The sequence below is a fragment of the Cnephaeus nilssonii genome (genome assembly GCF_951640355.1).
Source record: "Cnephaeus nilssonii genome assembly, chromosome: 3".
NCBI lineage: Eukaryota > Metazoa > Chordata > Mammalia > Chiroptera > Vespertilionidae > Cnephaeus > Cnephaeus nilssonii.
The window spans coordinates 40,694,734-40,714,754 of record NC_137074.1 but is presented as its reverse complement, the minus strand read 5'-3'; positions in this window follow the sequence as shown (position 1 = coordinate 40,714,754).

Genomic DNA, 20,021 nt, shown 5'->3' with positions numbered 1-20,021 from the left:
TTATATTAATAAAAAAACTGTAAGCAACTTTAAAGCCCCTAATTTGGCAATTATTCAATGAGTATGGCATGTCTATATTATGAAATACAATGAAATTATTTTAGAAAGGACAGGTATACATGTACTGATAAGGAAAATTTCCCAGATCTATTGATAAGTAAATAGAGTAAATTGCACAATGAAGACAATTTAACTTATTTTTTAAAATGATGTATGTGCATATACATGTATAAAATACATACATAAGCAGAAGAGAAAGGTCTGTGAGAGCACAGACCAAACTAAAATAGTGGTTACCTGTGGTGAAAAATGTGATATTGTGGGATGGGCAGATAAAGAGGGAATTTTACACTCTGCCTCTCTATTTCTCTATTATTTGTCACTCTTACAAGAACCTGTTTAGGCATTATTATAACATTAAAAATGTTTAAAACGAAAAGTTAACTTTTCCGGAGCTGCCTACATGTCTTACAGCCTAGGTAGCTGCCTCTCCCGTGTTGTCTGATTACTAGAGCCAGTTCCAAGCTCCGGCTGCAGCTCAGCAAGACGGCTCCCACCTGCACCTCTTGACCCCCAGGGAGAGGAAGGTCCTGACACAGAACTTTCAGGATCCTCTAGGTTTTCTGTCATAGCTCTATGATGGATCTTTACCAACCCAGATATATAATGCCATGCTGATTTTTTAAACCTTTGATAGACCAGTGGTTTCAAAATACTTTTTGGCAACAAATATTGTATTCGAGAGCCTAATGCACAATAATTACTTTATTCCAAAGAGCTCCTTCCAGTGAGGTGAGGAGGTGGGGGCTTCTTCTTAACCTCCACTGAACTCCAAAAAACGGTCTCCAAAAACTCCTGGGCCTCCACAGAACAGATTGAAAATCACTGATATCACGTCAGTTTATAAAGAAATAGGAATCCAGTGACGTGAATTGATTCGACTGGGAACACACAGACCATATATTCTGAGCCCAATTCTATTGACCTTCCTTCCCCAAATGGTGGTTCACCTTTTAGGCAATACCTGTTATCCTTGGCCTTTCAAACTTTTTCAAAAACAGGGAGAGCAAGTAGTATATCTACAAATGTCTCACTACTCTCCTTGCTTTTCCCTAATATATTTCATCTTTGCTTTTTCCCTGATCATTTTTTTTCTGTTCTGATTTTATCAAGGTGATTCCTGGCAGAGATCCTGAGATATGAATATCGATGATCTCATCTGAATCTCACAGTGTTAAGCACTGTTAAAAGTTTTTGAGTTCTGCCCTAACCAGTTTGGCTCAGTAGATAGAGCATCAGCCTGTGGACTGAAGGGTCTCAGGTTCGATTCCAGTCAAGGGCATGTACCTTGGTTGCGGGCATATCCCCAGTAGGGGGTATGCAGGAGGCAGCTGATCAATGTTTCTCTCTTATCTGATGTTTCTAACTCTTTATCCCGCCCCCTTCCTCTCTGTAAAAAATCAATAAAATATATTTTAAAAAATGTTTTTGAGTTCCTGTTAATAATGTGCTAGTGAACCATACTAGTCATAGTTGAGACATTGTTTGGAATCTGTTCATTAGTAGCAGGCACACACACACACACACACACACACACACACACACACCCTACCTACCACTGCAAGCATTAGTGACTCTGTTTCCATCAAGTCTTATTCTTTCAGACCAAAGGAAAGATAAATTTCTTATGTTCTAGTTTTCACAACCTTTTATAAATGTAAGAATAGTGTGTGTGTGTGTGTGTGTGTGTGTGCGCGCACACACACACACACACACCTCTCAAACACCTTCTATGATTAACTTCTTAATTACTTTATTCCAAAGAGCTTTGCTGGGTAAATACTACAAAGCAAAGTTTTAGTTTCATTGTACTATTTATTTTGGGAAATGAGGCAGTCAAGTTCATTATCATTGTAACTTGTGGCATTTTGTGATATCTCTATGGATATTACAAAATGCCACATTGAGCCATCATGATCCAGTGCTTCACACAAAGAGCTTGGGCATGAAAACCTGTCATCGTTCAAACCTTCTCACTGCCCTAGTGTTGGTGAGTGGGGCTAGTGAGACTTTAACTGGATTGGCCATTCTCATCCATAATTAATAATTTTCACCCCCGTTGGAATGATGGGTGATTCACAGGCTTACAGTGATGCCTTCAACTTATTTTCCATTTGATAAGCAAATTATTTAGCACAGTAAACTATCCTTAAACATCATAAAAGTTTTCTTTTTCTTAACAATTAGAATAGTGAAAATTCTAAGAGCAGGATTTGATCTGTATCAAGTGTAATAAAATGCTCCATTAACTGTGGTTGGCTTGGCTAAAATAAGTTAATCCCTTTAAGGTGAGAATACTTCATAACATTAGCTTTGCTATATAAATCTTCTCCCTTCCAGTTTTATTGAGATATAGTTGACATACAGCACTGTATAAGTTAAGGTGCATAGCAATATGATTTAACTTACTGATACTGTGAAATGATTACCATATCATCCTATATAATAAAAGGCTAATATGCAAATAGGCCAAATGGCAGAACAACTGAACAAGCAGTCACTATGATGTGCACTGACCACCAGGGGGCGTGTGCGGAACATGGCAGGCATTGGCTGTGGTGGGATGGTGGAGCAGGTGAGTGGGGGTGCCAGATTAAGGTGGGGTGCTGGTCGCTGTCATCGGGGAGAGCCTCTGGTGGTTACTGAAAATTCTTTGCTTCCACGTGCCGTGATCCCCCCGGCGCTTGCACCTGCTGCCAGTGCCAGCCCCACTCGCACCTGCAGCTGGCGCCAGAGCCACCGCTTGCACCCGCTGCCAGTGCCCGGTGCTGGCCCCGATCACTCGGTGCCCATCAGTGGGTGTGAGTGGCGGCTGCCAGCCCTGATTGCCCCTAAGGGCTTCTCCACCTCCCCCTGCTCCTGAGGGGCAATTGGGGCAGCAGCTGCCACTTGCACCCACTGCTGGCACCAGCCCCAATTGCTCTGCACTGTCAGCGGGTGCAAGTGGAGCTGGCGCTGCCAGTGCATGGGAGTGGCGGCTACGGCGGGAGCAGGGCTGTCGTCAGACAGGGGACCAAGGGTCGTGGCGGGCGGGGCCGGGCAGGGGCGCGGAGGATGGGCTGAGACCCGTCCCTGTGTCTACTGCAGCCTCACAGCCCAGAGTTCCTTTCAAGGTGCACGAATTCATGCACTGGGCCCCTATTATTATATATTATTATAATCATCATTATGATCTATTAAGTGGTTTTTGCTAGTCTTGGGGGTGAAGAATAAGACCAAGAATGGCATGTGCTATAGTGGACACAGGACCAGGAGATAGAGACTGTAGTTCCAGCTCCAACACTTGCCTTTCTGAGACCTGGTTTGCTAATCTATGAAATAATGGGTTGGACTAATTAGTTTTACTTAATCTGTATTATCTGATCCTCTGAGAATTCATAAAGGAAATAGTGAGAAACTAGGGGGCTATATTCAGTATTTCAAAAAGTTTAAACAAAATGTCATGTTTATATGAGATGAGGCCCTACCAGTAAGTCATCCAATTAATTATCTACCTTCATTAATTTTAAATATTGTAGAAAACTATTGCTCATTACTGTATCTATATTAATAAAAGGGTAATATGCTAATTAGATCGGACATCTTCCAAATGATTGTCTGGTTGTCCTTCTGGACAAAGCCACAGTGGCGGGGCCAAGGCAGAGGCAGTTAGGGGCGATCAGGCCGGCAGGGGAGAGCAGTTAGGGGGATTAGGCTGGCAGGGGAGAGCAATTGGGGGCAATCAGGCAGGCAGGCAGGCAGGCAGAGGTGGTTAGGGGGTGATCAGGCAGGCAGGGGAATGGTTAGGGGCGATCAGGCAGGAAGACAGGTGAGCGGTTAGGAGCCAGCGGTCCCGGATTTCGAGAGGGATGTCCAACTGCTGGTTTGGGCCCGATCCCTAACCCGGCAGTCGGATATCCCCCAAGGGGTCCCGGATTGTAGAGGATGCAGGCTGGGCTGAGGGACAGCCTCCCTCCCCTCACCCCCCATGCACAAATTTTGTGCACCATGTCTCTAGTTTTATATTATAGTTTTATATGAATAAAATGAAGAAACAATCCATTACTTAATAAAATCTGCCAGGAAGAAAAATTCAAAACACAAAACACTTAAGGGATGTTTCTTGTTGGTGAAAATTTGGGAACCCCTGGTCCAGAAGATCCTTAGGAATGTTATATTCTAAGAGGACCCCCAATGATCCCTAGCTTCTAGTATTCATGCCCTTATGTAATCCCCTGCCTATGAATGTGGCCTGAAATTAATTCCCTTCTAATGGACAGAATATTGTAGTAATGATGGAATGTCACTTCTGAGAGGAGGTTATATAAAGACTGTGGTTTCCATCCTGGGAGAATCTCTTTTGGATCATTTGCTCTGGGGGAAGCCAGCTGTCCTACCATGAGGCACCTTGTGTAGGGACCCCCATGAATGGGTTTGGAAGCAGGTCTCCTGAGGTCTGTCAATAGCCACGTGAGTGAGCTGGAAACAGACCCTCCTGGTCGAGCCGGAGATGTTGGTAGCCTCATGTGACACCTGGAATGCAGCCTCATGATAGACCTTGAGCCAGAACTGCCAGCTCAGCCACTCCCGGATTCCTGACCCACAGAAACTGAGATAACAAATGTTTGTTGTTTCCAGTCAGTAAATGTAGGATATACAACAACAGGTAGCTAACGTGAACTTTTCACCTTTCCAGGTCTTAATTTCCAAGTACCTTTAAAAAGCCTTTGAATCCAATAAGGGAAGCAGATCATACAAAGAGGGATGGTCACTGCTAAAAGTGGGGAAAGTGAAGGAGGAGAAACAAGCACAGGAAATGTCACAAGGGCCGAGGGAACTGCTGCCCTTGAACACCTCTTGCTTCTGGAGAACGGAGTAAATTTTTAGGAAAATGTAAACCACCAGAATTAACTCAAGTATTAATGGAAAAATTAAATAATCCAGTAACTCTTAAAGACATTGAATTGGTAATGAAAATCTTCAATCTCCAACCTTTTCTCATATGTACTTAATTGCAAATCTACCAGGCTTTGATAATTTTCCTAAAGCTTTCTTAAACATCCAAAGAGGAGATCTCACTAGCCATTGCACAATAGAGATTTCTTTAAAACCTATCATTAATGGTTAAAAGTTAGGAGCCCCTATGCTAACAACACCGATTTCTCAGGCCTCCTGGATTACTTGGTGTAGTCATGCTTTCTTGCCCATTTCCTTGTCAAAATCTTCTCTGAAGTCCTCTAAAACACATTCAACCATAAAAGTCTGTTAGTAATACAACCTGTTACAACTGAGCAGCTGGGAATGATTCTTTTATAACAACATGTTAAGTATCCGCTTAAAGGAAACATTTTTTACTAGGACCTCCTATGGATCCCAAGATTCAGTGTTGATTTCATCTTCAATATGAGAACAAACTATTTAATCAAAAAAATATTTTTATCTTAAAAGCAGATTCTAAAAACTTAGCCATGTGTCCATTTATTGGATGTTTTTCTAATCACTAATAAAAATTATTTGCACATCAATTATGTGTTAGGTTTTGGGAATCTGCAGCAAAATCTATTTTGGAATCAATAAGCTGATCTCCACTTTCCCCCTAAATGTTCATATCTTGACTATTTGTATAGTAAAAATTACCTCTGGTAGCATGTCAGAAGTCTGTCTCCAGGTTGCTTTGGGTACTCTATTATGATGAAGGAGGATCATAATGGTTTGGCATCACAGTAAAATGGCATAAAGAAAAATCACCATGAATGTAAAGGAGTTCTTAGGGGTTATTAAAAAAAAAAAAAGGACATCCCCTCTTTCCTACATTTTCTTTGGTGTAATATTAATAACCTGATTTCCAGTTCTATGTAAATAGGAAATATGGAACTGGGAAGTATACACTTCATAATTTCTACAGGCATACTTTTGATTGTGTTTAGTCTGAATCAAAATCAAAGTGTATGTATTGAATCATTCAAAAGGAACTGGAAATTGCATACTTCAAGCACACCTTTCAATGGTCTACTTTTGTCATTTCGGTATTAACAAAGGCCCTAGGGATGCTGGCAGTTGTGTCTACCTACTTTCTTGGGAGGAAAATCTAAAATGAAAAGACTCAACAAAAGATTATAAGATGGAAGGAGATTGTTGTGAAGGAAATGTCCTGGATTTCTTTTTTTATCTGTTGCCAAGGAGCCCAGAACCAGCTTACACAAAATTTTTCCTGGATATAGTGCTGCTAATAACCCTAATTGCAAGTTAGGTAAGACATGCAAATCTATCTTTTTTGACATCACATACACTCAGGGAGCATATCGGCTCAAATTGAAAATGAAATGCTGTGACTGGATAAAACAAATAAAACATATATATATTTTTGGTGATGGATATGTGTGATGAAGGTAAAAATAAAATGAATATGTCACCTAAAGTGGAATAGATGAAAGAATACTTAGAGTTCATAAGAAGTTTTTCTTGCAAAAAGATCAAACAGTAGTTGAAAGTATATTTAAAAGCTGCATTGTGGTAGAACTATTCTAAAATTCTTCTTTAGCTATTCCATTTGAGAACATACATTAGCTGTTAGGTTAGCATAAATATGGAAATGTCAAAATGACCAAGGTCTGAGTTAAGGATGAAAGGGAAAACAGGGATTTGCTGTAAAAACACATCGTTAACTATATTTGCACCTCTGGTTCATTGACCTTGAGAATACAGGTATTTTTTTTTCTTTACCATCACAGACAGTTACACCCTCAGAATGAACCCCTGATGTTTGGTGAGGTGTATCTGGGTTTTTTTTCTTTGAAGATATTATGTACTATTGTCATGACGTCTTAATTGGATTGATCTCAGTCATTCTCAGATTATCCTGGACATCTTAAAAAATAAAAGATTTTCTTTTAAACAACAGTAGCATAAGAAAACCATGACAAAACAAACATATTTAGCAGGATTCATTTTAAAGATTTTAGTAACTAAAGTCTAATTTTTCAGAAATCATCTAATTACGTTTTCTTTAAAGAGATGAGGTAAGACCATCAATCAATTTACACCAATTTGAGTAAACCTAGAGTTTATTTCCCTCAGCTGCTTAATATAGATTTAAAAGAACATGATGTGAATATTTTTCTTGGAGAAATTATGTTGGATTATATGACACATTTAAAATCCCTCTAGGTTTATAACTGACCATCTCTCCAGGTTTGAAATCTTTCCTCTGTACCCCACTCTCTGCTCCCTGACCACATGTTCAGCATCTGGGCAGGAAATTAACCTATACTTCCCCTGAACACATCTTGGCTCTGAATTAATGAAAACACCAATTTGTTCATTATAAGCTCATCGATGGGAAGGACTGTATTTATTTTCTAAAATTTGTATTATCATTGAGTTTTAAAAAGAAATGAGCTACAGATACTGGTATCTTGATATACTGCAATGCCAAATGCATCTCTCATTCTCTGTTGTTGTTGTTGTTGTTGTTAATCCTCATCTGAGGATATTTTTCCATTGATTTTTAGGGAGAGTGGAAGAGAGGAAAAGAGAGAAACATCCATGTGAGAGAAACACATCGATTGGTTGCTTCCTGCATGAGCCCTGACCAAGGCTCGGGCCGGGGAGGAGCCTGCAACTGAGTATGTGCCCTTGATTGGAATTGAACCCGGGACCCTTTGGTCCGCAGGCTGACGCTCTTCTTTTCCTTCTTGTACTTCCATACCCCTTCTCTGTTGACTTTGCTCTTCAGCTATAGATGAAACAAGATCATCAATCAATACCACCAGTTCACCATCAAATCCATTTCTTTCCTATCATCTCTCCAGTTGTCTAGTGTTTTTATTCATAGGAAGTGATAAGAAACCCATGACTTAAAAAAAGCCTTTTAAGTAGCAGTAATTTATTCATAACTTAGAGTTTAGGTTCTTTTGTTTTAAAATGTAAAACTCACCTTCTGGAAGACACACTTGATGATAGGCATGTCACTCCCTCAGTTGTATTCTAAGAAAACCTACACCTGCTTTAATTGGCCCTCCTTTCCCTGACTGATTTGAGGGTTGCTACACATACTTGTGATGAAGTGACATGACAGGAGCTTTCTAGGAATGCTGCTGCCTCACGTGTGTGTAACAGATTTTTCTAGGGCAATTTTAAAGAATGTTGAGTGAAAATAAGAAAAAAAATTTAAATAACCTGGGAATAAAAACATTGACTTAATGGAGTACCTGCTTTGTACTAGATGCATCATATACATTTTCCCACTTAACCCTAACAATAGCCTTATAAAATGTGAATTATTTACCTTATTTCCTCAAGGATGGGAGGCACAGAGAGGTTGGGTAACATACAAAACAGAAGACTTGGGATTTAAACCCAGGTATATCTGCCTCTGGAGCCCAGGCTCATCCCATGCGACAGACTTATTAGCAGGAAAGCAGTGATACATTTTATTTTTATCCATGAGAGACTCGTGTGGATCAGTCAATTCTCTCATTGGACCCTGTTTCTGCCGAAAGGTCAACAAAGACAGAAACAATAATTTGAGTGACCAGCTCAATTATGAAAGAGGGATCAGTGTACTATCATCCAAAAATATTTACATATTTACATTTAGAGCATAAATATACAATACTTCTTCACCGACTTTTTATCTACTTTAACTTATATTTTTAAGAAAATAGTACTATTGTCTTAAAAAGCTTTATATCTCTGACATATAGTAAATGAAAAAATTTCTTTTATTACATTTTTGGTTTGGCAGGAAGAATAAGACCTATGGACTCACATATTCATGTTTTTTTTTCTCAAGAAAGAAATTGGGAAAAATCAAGGGAAGAAGAAAGACAAGACCCACAGAAATGCTCTTGAGTGCTTACACATTCTTCATATTTACATGGCAGATGTTCAGCAGGGATTGCTGTGTCAAAGAGTTAAGTTTAGAAAGGAGTAGAGAAAGAATGAAAGGAAGTTGATAGGAGAGGCAAGGTTATGAGGTAGGATAATGACGAGGGATTTGCTGTTGCTCTGTAAGTATATTCTGATTTTGTGTCTCTACCACCATCCTGATTTATGGAGAATAAGATATGATGTGATGCAGAGAATGTTTTGAAAGTAAATCTTAATTATTACATTAAGATTTTTTTTAATTAAACATTTTCATTCAACTTTAATATCTGAGACACTGTGCTAGGTACTTAAAAGTGAAGCACCCTTTATTCATTGAACTAGAGGCCCGGTGCATGAAATTCATGCACGGGGAGGGAGCAGGGGGAGGGTTCCTCAGCCTGGCCTACACCCTCTTGCAATCCAGGACCTTTCAGGGGATATCCAACTGCTGGTTTAGGCCCTATCCTGCTGTGGCTCGGGCCTACACTGGCAGTCGCACATCCCTTTTGCAATCCGGGATGGCTGGCTCCTAACGGCTCGCCTGCCTGCCTGATGGCTCCTAACCACTCTGTATGCCTGCTGATTGCCCCTAACTGCTCGCTTGCCTGCCTGCCTGATTGCCCCTAACTACGCTGCCTGCCTGCCTGATCACCCCTAACCACCTCTGCCTGCCTGTCTCATCACTCCTAACCACTTGCTTGCCTGCCTGATATCCCTGGTCTCTGGTTGTTCTGGTTGTTCCACTGTTTTGGTCGCTGGGCTTTATTATATAGGATGTGAGTTAAAGGAGGATACATATATTGGTACCATTTGTCAGAAATGGCTCCATGGAGGGCATAGAAAAGACAAATCAAGTAATTACCATTAATATTATTTATGGTCTTCAGGGCACAGATGTTGTATAATAGGATGTATATGTACTTTTTTCCCTCTTAGGAAACAAACCATTTCCTTTTTCCTTCTATAAACAATTTAAAACCCTTTTTAGCCCTGGCCAGTGTGGCTCAGTTAATTGGAGCATCATCTTGTGCACTGAAGAGTTATGGGTTCGACTCCTGGTCAGGGCACATGCCCAGGTTGCCGGTGTGATCCCCAGTGTGGGTGCATGCAGGAGGCAACCAAGTGATGTTTCTCTTTTACATCAAAGTTTCTCTTTCTCTCTCCCTCTTTCTTCCTTCTCTCTAAAACAAAGGAAAAAAATTTAAAAACTCTGTTTAGAATACTAAGAGGACCTTTAACTGAAGCACTACTTTTTTTTTTTTTAATGCAAAAGCTTTATTGTTTCATTTGGAGAGGGCTTCAGGGTGGTTAAAAGAATGGCTAGTAGTTTCAGGAAGAGGCTCAGGTGAAAGCCAGACACCAGGGAAATGCAGAGGGGCCTCTCAAAGGCTTCTGGGCTCCAAAGGCTCCTAGTCGTGCTTGAGGGGAATCCTTTCAAAGAGATACTGGTCCAGCCCAGCCTGGGGGCCGGCCAGCCTATGGATGTTAGTCAGGTGTCGCCCATCTTCTTGATGAGTTTCACCTGCTCACCCAGGAAGTCACAGAGCTGAGGGTCTGAGCGGGGAGAACCCTGGGCCTGCAGCTCCACAAGGGCCTGGGTCTGGTTCCTTCCAAGGCCAGGACGGCTTCCATGGTGTCATGAGTTTTGCCCACTCATCTTGGGGAGGCTTCAGCACGTCCTGGGAGAGAATGCAGTCACCTCGCTTGTTTTGCAACTTTAAGAGATAGATGCTCAGCGCCCTTGTGCTTCTTCTCTGCCAACTTGTGGAGAAGTGGCCCACACCCTCCAGAGCCACATCATCATGATCGAAATAAAAGCCCAGAGAGAGGTAGGTATGGGAGGCCCACAGATGCACGCTGGCCAGGCAGTTGACCGCAGCCTCCACCTCAGTGGATTAATTCTGATGAATTTGGGAGTTCATGGTTGTTTGGCAATAAGGAGTTAAGGCAGAAAAAAAATCCGGTGTGTTGGCTGGTCCTGGAGGTGGTTCTGAAGGTGGTGACTGGATGAGATGCAATAGAGTGGCTGGAGTCTGGAAGAAGGGGCGTCCCTGGGTCTGTTCCCTCCAAACACTGTTGAAGCAAGAGACAGATCTGGGACGGCTGAGGGCACTGCCTCAAGCACTAGTTTTAGTAGATATGAAAGTTAGCTCCTTACATGCAAGTCAGATGAAACATTTATAGAAAGCGGGAAATAAACTTAATAAGGTGTTATATAATATGCATAATAAATATTAGCACAGTACATGAACCTAATGACAGCAACAAATTATAAAGCTTAGCATGCAATTAAAATCACTAATGGAACACTGTACGGAATGAGTTTATTCTTAGATCAGTCAAAGAGCAGCTATTTGGTGTCAGAGACACCACTTGAACTAATGACATGCTCTTAAACTTATTTTTAAACACTCTGTCACGCAATAGCTACACTTCATGGATGTCTTCAGTTCTGTGTTTTAACATATGCTGTATATGCTAATAAAACGTATCCTCAAGGCAGAATGTCCTCATGGCCAAGAGAAAAAGATGAGATTTATACTCAAGTGAATTTTTCTACCATCAAACATTATCAATAATAGTATATCTACTTGTGATTAGCAAGCCAATAGTATTTTAGATTTAAAATGTAGGTCCCAAGAGCTGCCTGAAATTTGTCAGTTAATAAGTCCCTGCTGTCATGAAAAACGATTATGCTCTAAGGCAGCGATTTTAAACCCTTGTGCCGCAAGATTTTTTAAAACATGCAATGCTTGACTATTTAGTCAGGGGCACTGACCTCTTTTCCCTTAGATTGCCAAAAAAACCCCAAAAAACAAACAAACAAAAAACACAACAGCCATACAATAGCTGTCCAGTGTGAATGAATCAAAATTTTACCTTTTTGTCAGATTGGCAAAAAGTACAATACATTTTTTTGGTATGCCACAGAATTTTATTAATCTACAGTAATAAAAGAGAAAGATGCAAGTTGACCATACCTCCACGATGCCCACCAGCCAATCAGGAGGGAATATGCAAATTAGAAGGACAAAGATGGAGGTGGCCCCGCAGCCCAGCCACTTTAGGCACAGAGTGGCCGGGCAGGAAAGGACGCCTGCTATGAGAGGGAGGGTGGGGGAAGAAGGGATCTACAGGAGCTGCACTCCAGCCGCAGTGAAGATGAAGATGGCAGACTCTGGCCAGAGTCTGCAGCGAAGAGAAGAGGGAAGACTCTGGCTGGAGTCTGCAGCTAAGGTGGCAGACTCCGGCCGGAGCAAAGGTGGAAGGCCTGGGTCCCGGGTGCTGGAGGAAAACCAGTGCCGGAAGCCAGGGGAAGGAAGGCCTTCATGCAACGGGCCTCTAGTTAGTTTATATATACCATGATATGAAAAAGGTTGAAAATCGCTGCCCTAAGATTTTGTTACTGTGTTTTACAAGGCTGTGCTTTCTAGGCTCTATGTTTTTTTGTCTTCCATCTGTCAGTATCATTTACCATCTTCGCATGTACAAATTCTATTCATCTTTGAAGACCCAGATTAAATGACATATTTTCCTTGAAACTCTCTCCCAGTCCTCCTCATTGGAAGTCACCTCTCCTGTCTTGGACCTCCTGTCTTGGAACTTGGTACTCCCTTAGCACTTTTCACCATTTACTAGTATGTTTAGTATTCTGTGATTATTACATACTTTGCATATTTTACAACTAAATATCTATAAATGTATACTCTATGTATCATAATTATTTGCACATTTTCTTTCAGACTAATTTAGAGGAGAGGTATCCCAGAATTTGGTATGGAAGCGAAAGAATGCCAGCTTTGGTTTATAAGCTAGATATAGACACTTACTGAAAGTGTAGCACTTAAGTGGGGGATATTTGAAAAATGATGGGGTGACAGTAGTTTTTGATGGTCTTGGCACATAGAAAAGCCATTTCTATGTTTAATTTTCAAAGTTGACATCTGTTAACTTTAAATCCATGCCTGTATTTGAATGAGAAGAAAGGAATGAACTGTATTCAAGGAGGAAAGTGTACAGAATCCATGGTAAAAATGAGGAGAGAAAATTTAGTGCTGATATTGAATTTGATCTAATCATCATTAGAAACAGGGAGCCTTTTATTTTCTAAGGCCATGGAAGTGTGCTCTCAGATCGCCCATTAAGAGAAAACCAGCTTCCAGATGTTGCAACTTTGGGAACCACCACAACTTTCAATTCCAAGTCTTCTAAGACTGCTCATTGCCAGTAATAGCACAGCAGGGGTTCTGTAGAGCCAGGTCACTTCTGCCCAATACAGGACTCCTCTAATGGGCAGCCTTTGCTCTGGGGCTCCCCATTGGCATGGCTGGGACTTTCTCAAGCTACATTGCAGTCTGAGGCTCTTCCTACCCAATCCTCCTTCCTTCCCTCTCTCCTTTCACAATGTCAAATCAGCATTGTGATATGAAGGCAAATGGCCACTAGACTGTTATTATTCATAAAATTGGAGTCCTCAGTTAACCATGGGGAGTCCATTTCAGCAGATGCATTCTCTCTTGGGACTCACATCAAATGACTCTGTCTTCTCAGGGTCCACATTGCTTGTTTCCTTAGAGCATCTTTGATCCTAGGCCCAAGTGTTCACTTTTTCATTAGATTCTGGAATCTACTTTATTATTATTATTAATTTTATTATTACTTTGAGTTAACCAGGATCCAGTTCTGTTACCTGCAACCAAATAATCCTGACTGATACACACATCTTTGTGGGTGGGCATGTGGGCTGCCAGTAGCTTATACTGTAACCATGGTAGATGATTCTGAAAATTTTTTGCATGATGACATGACAAGTTCTTTTAGAGAAGATTTCAATCAGTAACAGGGTTTGGGGAAAATGTGTGTCCTTTTTATTAACAAAAGAGATTTTTTTTTTTTTGTGTGTGTGTGGGTTTTCTTTTTGAGGCACATTTAGTTTTTCTGCTGGTTTTATGTATTTATAGGTATTCTCAGAACTATTTATTTTATGTGAAAAAGATAGATTACTCATAATTTGTCATTTTCAAAAAGAGAGAACATAAGGCTTTCTTTGAGGGAAAGGTTTGTACAATTTACCACTCTGAGCCCAAGGTTTTCTTGAGGTTGCATATCCTGTATATACAACAAAACTACTCAGCCTGTGTCTACATACGGGAGAAAGCCAGAGGTACTTTCAGGTTGTTTTCTTTGATGTCTTGGTATAGAGATTTGCTCACAGACAATGGCTTCAGGCCATCTAGTGTTTGAACTTGTTTGAGTTGAACTATATGACTCCTACCAGCAAGGGTGCTGCTGTGTTTTTCCCATCCGTGAAGTGCTAGTCTCATTTCCTGTGTTCGATAAATGATAATGACTGACCTTGAAATGTACTGGACTAAAATGCTAGGTAAACAGTAAATAATAGCAGTGAATCCATGAGATCACACAGTCTAAGTTGGGTGCCCTCTGCATTTTTCAGTACTTTATTGTTGGTTCAGTTATTGGTTTTCAAATTGCCTGACTCAATCCTTGGATCATGTGAAGTAAGCCTTTCCAAATCATAGGTACAATAGCACCTATCATTTGTTGAGTATAACGTGCCAGGCATTGTATTAGGTGGTTTGTAAAATGCGTGTTCTATTTTCACCAATGTGCTGAATAAATATTGTTATCACCACTTGTAGACAAGGGAACTGTGTTTCAAAGTTTTGTGATTTGATAAAGGTTTCCCTACTCTACTTTTTTGACATTTATTCAAATAAAAGATATTTTAGTCCTGGACATTTGTACAGAGATTTCACATAAGTCTTGATAAATAATGGGATTAAAGGAGACCTGTGCATATATAGCCCTTGTTTCAATCATTTTCAAATCTCAAACTCTTTGCCCCTAATCTTTTATCACATCCAGCATCCAACACCTTTTCTAAGTCAGAAATCTGAAAGTCATCCTGAACTTTCCTTTTTAAAAATCTCTTTTTGTCAATCAGTTATCAAGTCTTATCAAAAATATAATTTGAATATGATGATTTTTCTTCCTACTGCCATTGCTATAGTTCAATTCACCATTATCTCCCCTTCTTAATGATGGAGTTGTGACAACAATATTCTAGCTGTACCTAAAAGGAAATATTTCAATAATCTATGGTCATCTAGGCCTTTTGCAGCCATGCATTTTTGGGAATAATATATAGTTTTAGGGGAATCTAGAGCAGAGTGGGGTTGAGAGATAATGGGTGGTCACAGACCTGGATGGTGGAAGAGTACAGATTGGGGTGGTTCATTTTAGTGGCAGTCTAAAATCATTATGGAACCCTTTGAACCAAGGGTGAGAAATTAAATTATTAATCAGGAAATGGAGCTTTGGATTCTGGGCTTCACAGACCCGCATGTCACACTGCAGAGGCCAGGTAAGGTATTAGGAGAACAATGAGAGGTCAGCAATATATAAGGAGAAAAGAGGAAACTTGGAGAGATAAGATGATCATTTTCCTAACATTTACCAAGTTCTAAGTAAGACATGTTTGTTGATTTGTGTAAAGGCCTATTCTCCCTTATATGGTATCAAGGTCTTCCTAGGTTGAGGGTAGACTCAAAGTGGCTGGGCCAATATAGACCGTTAGGAGCCAAGAGCTTGAAGCCCGAGTATCTGTGAGTTTAGTAATGTTATTTGGTCAGATGTTTTCCTTAGCAAGAAATTTGAAAGGGACCCATATTGTACCTAAATAAGTTGGGTTATCCTATTTTGGATTGTCTAAAGACAGAATAAAAGATAAGAAATGGAGTTATAGATAGCCAGATTAGGTTAGATTTTAAAAAAGATAAAACAAAAGAAGGCTGGTTTACCTTAAAAAGATCTTAGAAGTTGAGGGATTGGTCACTGTAAGTGAAACAATGTTTAGATAAAATCCACAAGGGCTGGTGGTTTTTGCTAAATCCCTATGGATTATATTTACCCAGAGTACTAGTTTATTGTGTAGTAGATAGAGTCTTGGGGAACAAGTACAAACAGTGGATTCCCTATCAAATGGCACACTCAGCCTGGGAGAGAAACATTATGGGTCTCTCAGCCAGAATGAAACAGTATTTCATTGAAAACCTTCTCACTCTAAACTTACAGGGATCCTGATTTCTAAATTGGTTTCAATTAAATATATTTTTTTTCCCGTCTAAGAAAACAATATACATCTATAATCTCTTCTAACTCTTGGCAGATCTGTGATGCTATAGCACTCCACACCTTCCCAGTGGCTGCAATTACACACATCAAATTTCAGGATGGACGACAAGGTAAGATTCTGGAGGTAAAAGGCTACCACTTATGGTCCCCATTTTGCTCTCATGTATCACAGCCCTTTATTGTCAGGAGTTATTTAGAGAAACAGTCATCAGCTAACAAAACCATCTGTTAGTTAACAACAGCAAAGTATAAGGCTATTTCAAAATGGCATGGGGCATTTCAAGTTAAGGGCAGACGGGTGCCAACTATTTTTTTCGCCTCCAGTCTTTCCTTGTTGAAAAAGAATGCATTTGTTATCAAAGCCAGTTTGGCTAATGTGCTTTCACCTCATACATATCTAGAAATCAAAGCTCCCTAGAAAGTTATTTGAGGGTATGTTCTCCCTCTGGAGCCCATCTTGCTCCAGTCATGCTAATAGGAATTTCATGTGTGTGTCAAGAAGACAATATAGCCTTTATGCAGTTCAACCACCACGTCCTACTCAGAACATGGTAAATGTTGGGAAAGCAGAGACATGGACAGACTTAGGAAAATTCTTCACCTTTGTGCTTGCCTACACTACTCCATTACTTTTTCCAGCTGGAGGAGGAGGGGTGGTAGATGAAGAATCTCTGTACTCCTCCCTTTCCCTCGGCCAGATAGTTTCCCAAATCAGCTAAATATAACTCCATTTATTGTCATGCTAAAACGTTCTATTTAGCTGTGTTTAACTGGATATCATGATTCCATGGGCTGACCTTTCGCTCCTGGGAAGTCGTTTTAAATTCAATCCCGGCAAAGGAAAATCCTTCCCATTCGTTGGCTGTGAAAGGTCACAAGTGAAATGTGTTTTGATGGTATCTGCCTATGGTTTAATTCTCAGTAAACTTGAGCACTAACTGGGCCTCAATTGTGCTTTGTCTTGGGAATCTGAGTTCTAAGAAGCCTGGGAGAGCTGAGGGGGAGACGTGGGGCAGAGTTGCTGGCATCAGCCAGGGGTACACAAAGGTACCAGCTGAAAGGTGAGGTATATGGTGCTAAGTTAGGTCAATGCTGCCTCCTTTCTGAGTTGATGGGGGATTCAGACTAAAATATATAGTTTCTCTCCCTGTTTCATTCGATCTCTCTAAGAGGGACATTTCCCACTTTCTGGGAGGCAAAGAGGGCTTAGGGTGAGATAGGGAAGGAACTAGAAGTGTGTGAACCAGTCAAGAGGAAATTGGAGTATCCTGAAAATTTAGCCATTTCAGGGTCCGAAGTATAGACTCAATGTTTCAAGTTTGAATATTTCCCTTTTATGACCCTTTTCTCTTTACAGTTCAGTAGCACTTCAGCCTTCTGTGAGTTCCTCACCATTATCTTTATGCTAATTTTTAACTGAATAAAATACTTTGATTAAGTTCTATCAAAGAATATCCTCTTTTAAAAATCATATTTTACCAAGCAATATTTGGAATGTATGAGGTTTATGAAGAGTTCAGTGGATGGGATATTGGGGTGAAGTGTCTGGATTTTTATTTTGTTTGTTTTTTTACTCTGTTTCAACTTTTTAGTGACTCTATGCCATAATCTTTCAATCAAGTGTTGTCATACCTGGCTTCTTTCTAACTGAGGAAGAAGCCCAGAGAACAGCCTGTCCTCCCCACCACCCCATTCCTCTGTTACACACCACTATACTCTCCTCATCAAGTATTCAATGTTCCCTGAACAGGGCTTGCAAGTCAGCACTTCCGCGCCTCTGTTTATGTTGCTTCCTCTTCCTGGGATGTCTTCATTTTATCATCCAAGTTCCATTCATTACATAAAGACCAAAGTGTCACTTCTTTCTGTAAAGCCTTTGCCCTTTCCACTTGTGGAGAAGGCAAGGATGGCTTCCCTAACACTTTGTATTTGTATTGGTTATGCTTTCATTCCACTGGGGTACATCTGTGTGTCTCCCACTCAATCCAGCTCCCTGAGTCAGAAGCTGGGTCTTCTTTATCTCTATGCCCTGCTGCCTAGCTCAGGGATTACTCCAGGAAGAGGAGCCTTTAGCCTCCCTATCACAGAATGATGCACAGTTAGGCTTTTGATATTAAGGTGAAGAAATGAAATTATGTTTCTTATATCAAATGTAGTATCTTGAAAGTTCATAGCAGCCACAGGAATAAGTAGGAAGCAAAACACACATTCTTTAAAAGCAGTAAGGGCAGTTTTCTGGTAATAAATGAGAAAAATATACTTTCCTTCTTTTTGTTGTCTCTCTCCCCGCCCCCCCCCACTTTAAAAAAATACCTGGTTATAGGGAAAACTCTTAGAATGTTAGTAGAGTTCAGATGGGAGGAAATGGGGATGCCTCTGAAAGGTAGGGTAGAGGCCGTTACACTTGGCCTCATTTCCCCAGCTTCTGATTTTCTTCTCCCTTCCTACATCTTTCACCCAGCAAACTGCAGGCCAGCTCTGATTCCTGAGTATTCTTGAGAGGAGAAAATAGTAGGCAATATGTAAACCCCTGAATTAAGCCATGTTTCATAGAAAGAATATTTGGTAATCCAGCCACAGGTGCTAGAGCAACCGTATGCTCTGTCTCCTTTACCATCAATGAGACCTGGCATTTAGTGACTCAGATGTTGGTCCTGGGTGTCCATGTAACTCCCGAATCCATCCTCAGGGTTGAGATATTGGTATAACTCATTGAATCTATCAGTATTGTTGGTTTATAGAATCCAGGTTGGGTTAAGCAGAAAAACTCCCCAATTTCCTGGTGGGTCAGAGACTCTGGCTTGAATACTACACAACTAGAAATAATGGCTAACTATGCTACAAGAACCTTTGCTGGAAAAAGTATGACTCCTGTCATTCCATACCTCAACTCCATTGCACAACAAACACAGAAGGGACTAGACACCAGAAACGTTGCCCTTTTGCTCTCTTAAGACTTGGACAGATTAGCCACATGTTCTCTAGAATAGAAATTTCACAGGCCTTCTTCTTCTTCACATTGTTTACTTTTGAATACAAGTATTATATGGCAACACTTGATTGGTGGATCCTAGGTCTTATGGGTCCATCTTAGCAGCTAAGGAGTTGAGGAGACTTGTTTCTAACTTGAGAACTTGACATTCATAAGGCAGAAAGTTTTTCAAACATTACAAGGGCTCTCAAATGTCTGTAAGCAACTATAAAATGTGGCAAAAATCTATCTCCTATAGGGCATTACTATTTTTATTTTAACCGATATAAGACAATATGATATTATACTAATTTCCTCAGTCTGTCTGGTAATTTACAAGTATGTGAAACTTTTCTAGGGCTTGGGGCTGAGACCACCCTTCCCATCTCTGGCATATCTCTTTCCTAGTGAAGGATACTGCCGTATATCACCTTTCTCATATCATCTCTTCTCTTAAATTCATTCTCTCACATATTGGGGGAAGTGTTGATGCATGGGACATGTCTCCTACTGGTTACTTCTAGTTGGGACTCTACATACCATTCCCCATGGCCATGGTCTAGCCTTGAGGTGGGACCTTCAGTTGCCAATAATTTTCTAAACTATGCCTTAGCTCAGGACGCTCTTTGAATATGTCCTTGATTCTCTAGGCTGCCCTTTAAGACCAACCACTGTAGCAAAGTGAGTTCATCCTAGTCCTGGGCTCAAGTCTTTATAAGAACATCTGTGCTCTGCTTTGGGTTGGATTTTGTCCATGCTGACTCTGTCTTGACTAAGGTCAAAGTACCTTGCTTGTAAAAGGTAGGTATAAAAATAGAGAGCTGCCAATGTAGATTTTTCAAATTAAAATAAATTCATGCTGCTGAGTGATTTCAGATATGCTATGAGCTCCTCAAAGGCTAGAACCATGTCTTATCATTAACCATCTCTGTATTCCCAGTGCTTAGTATAGCATCCGACATGCAGCAGACATACAATTCATTTT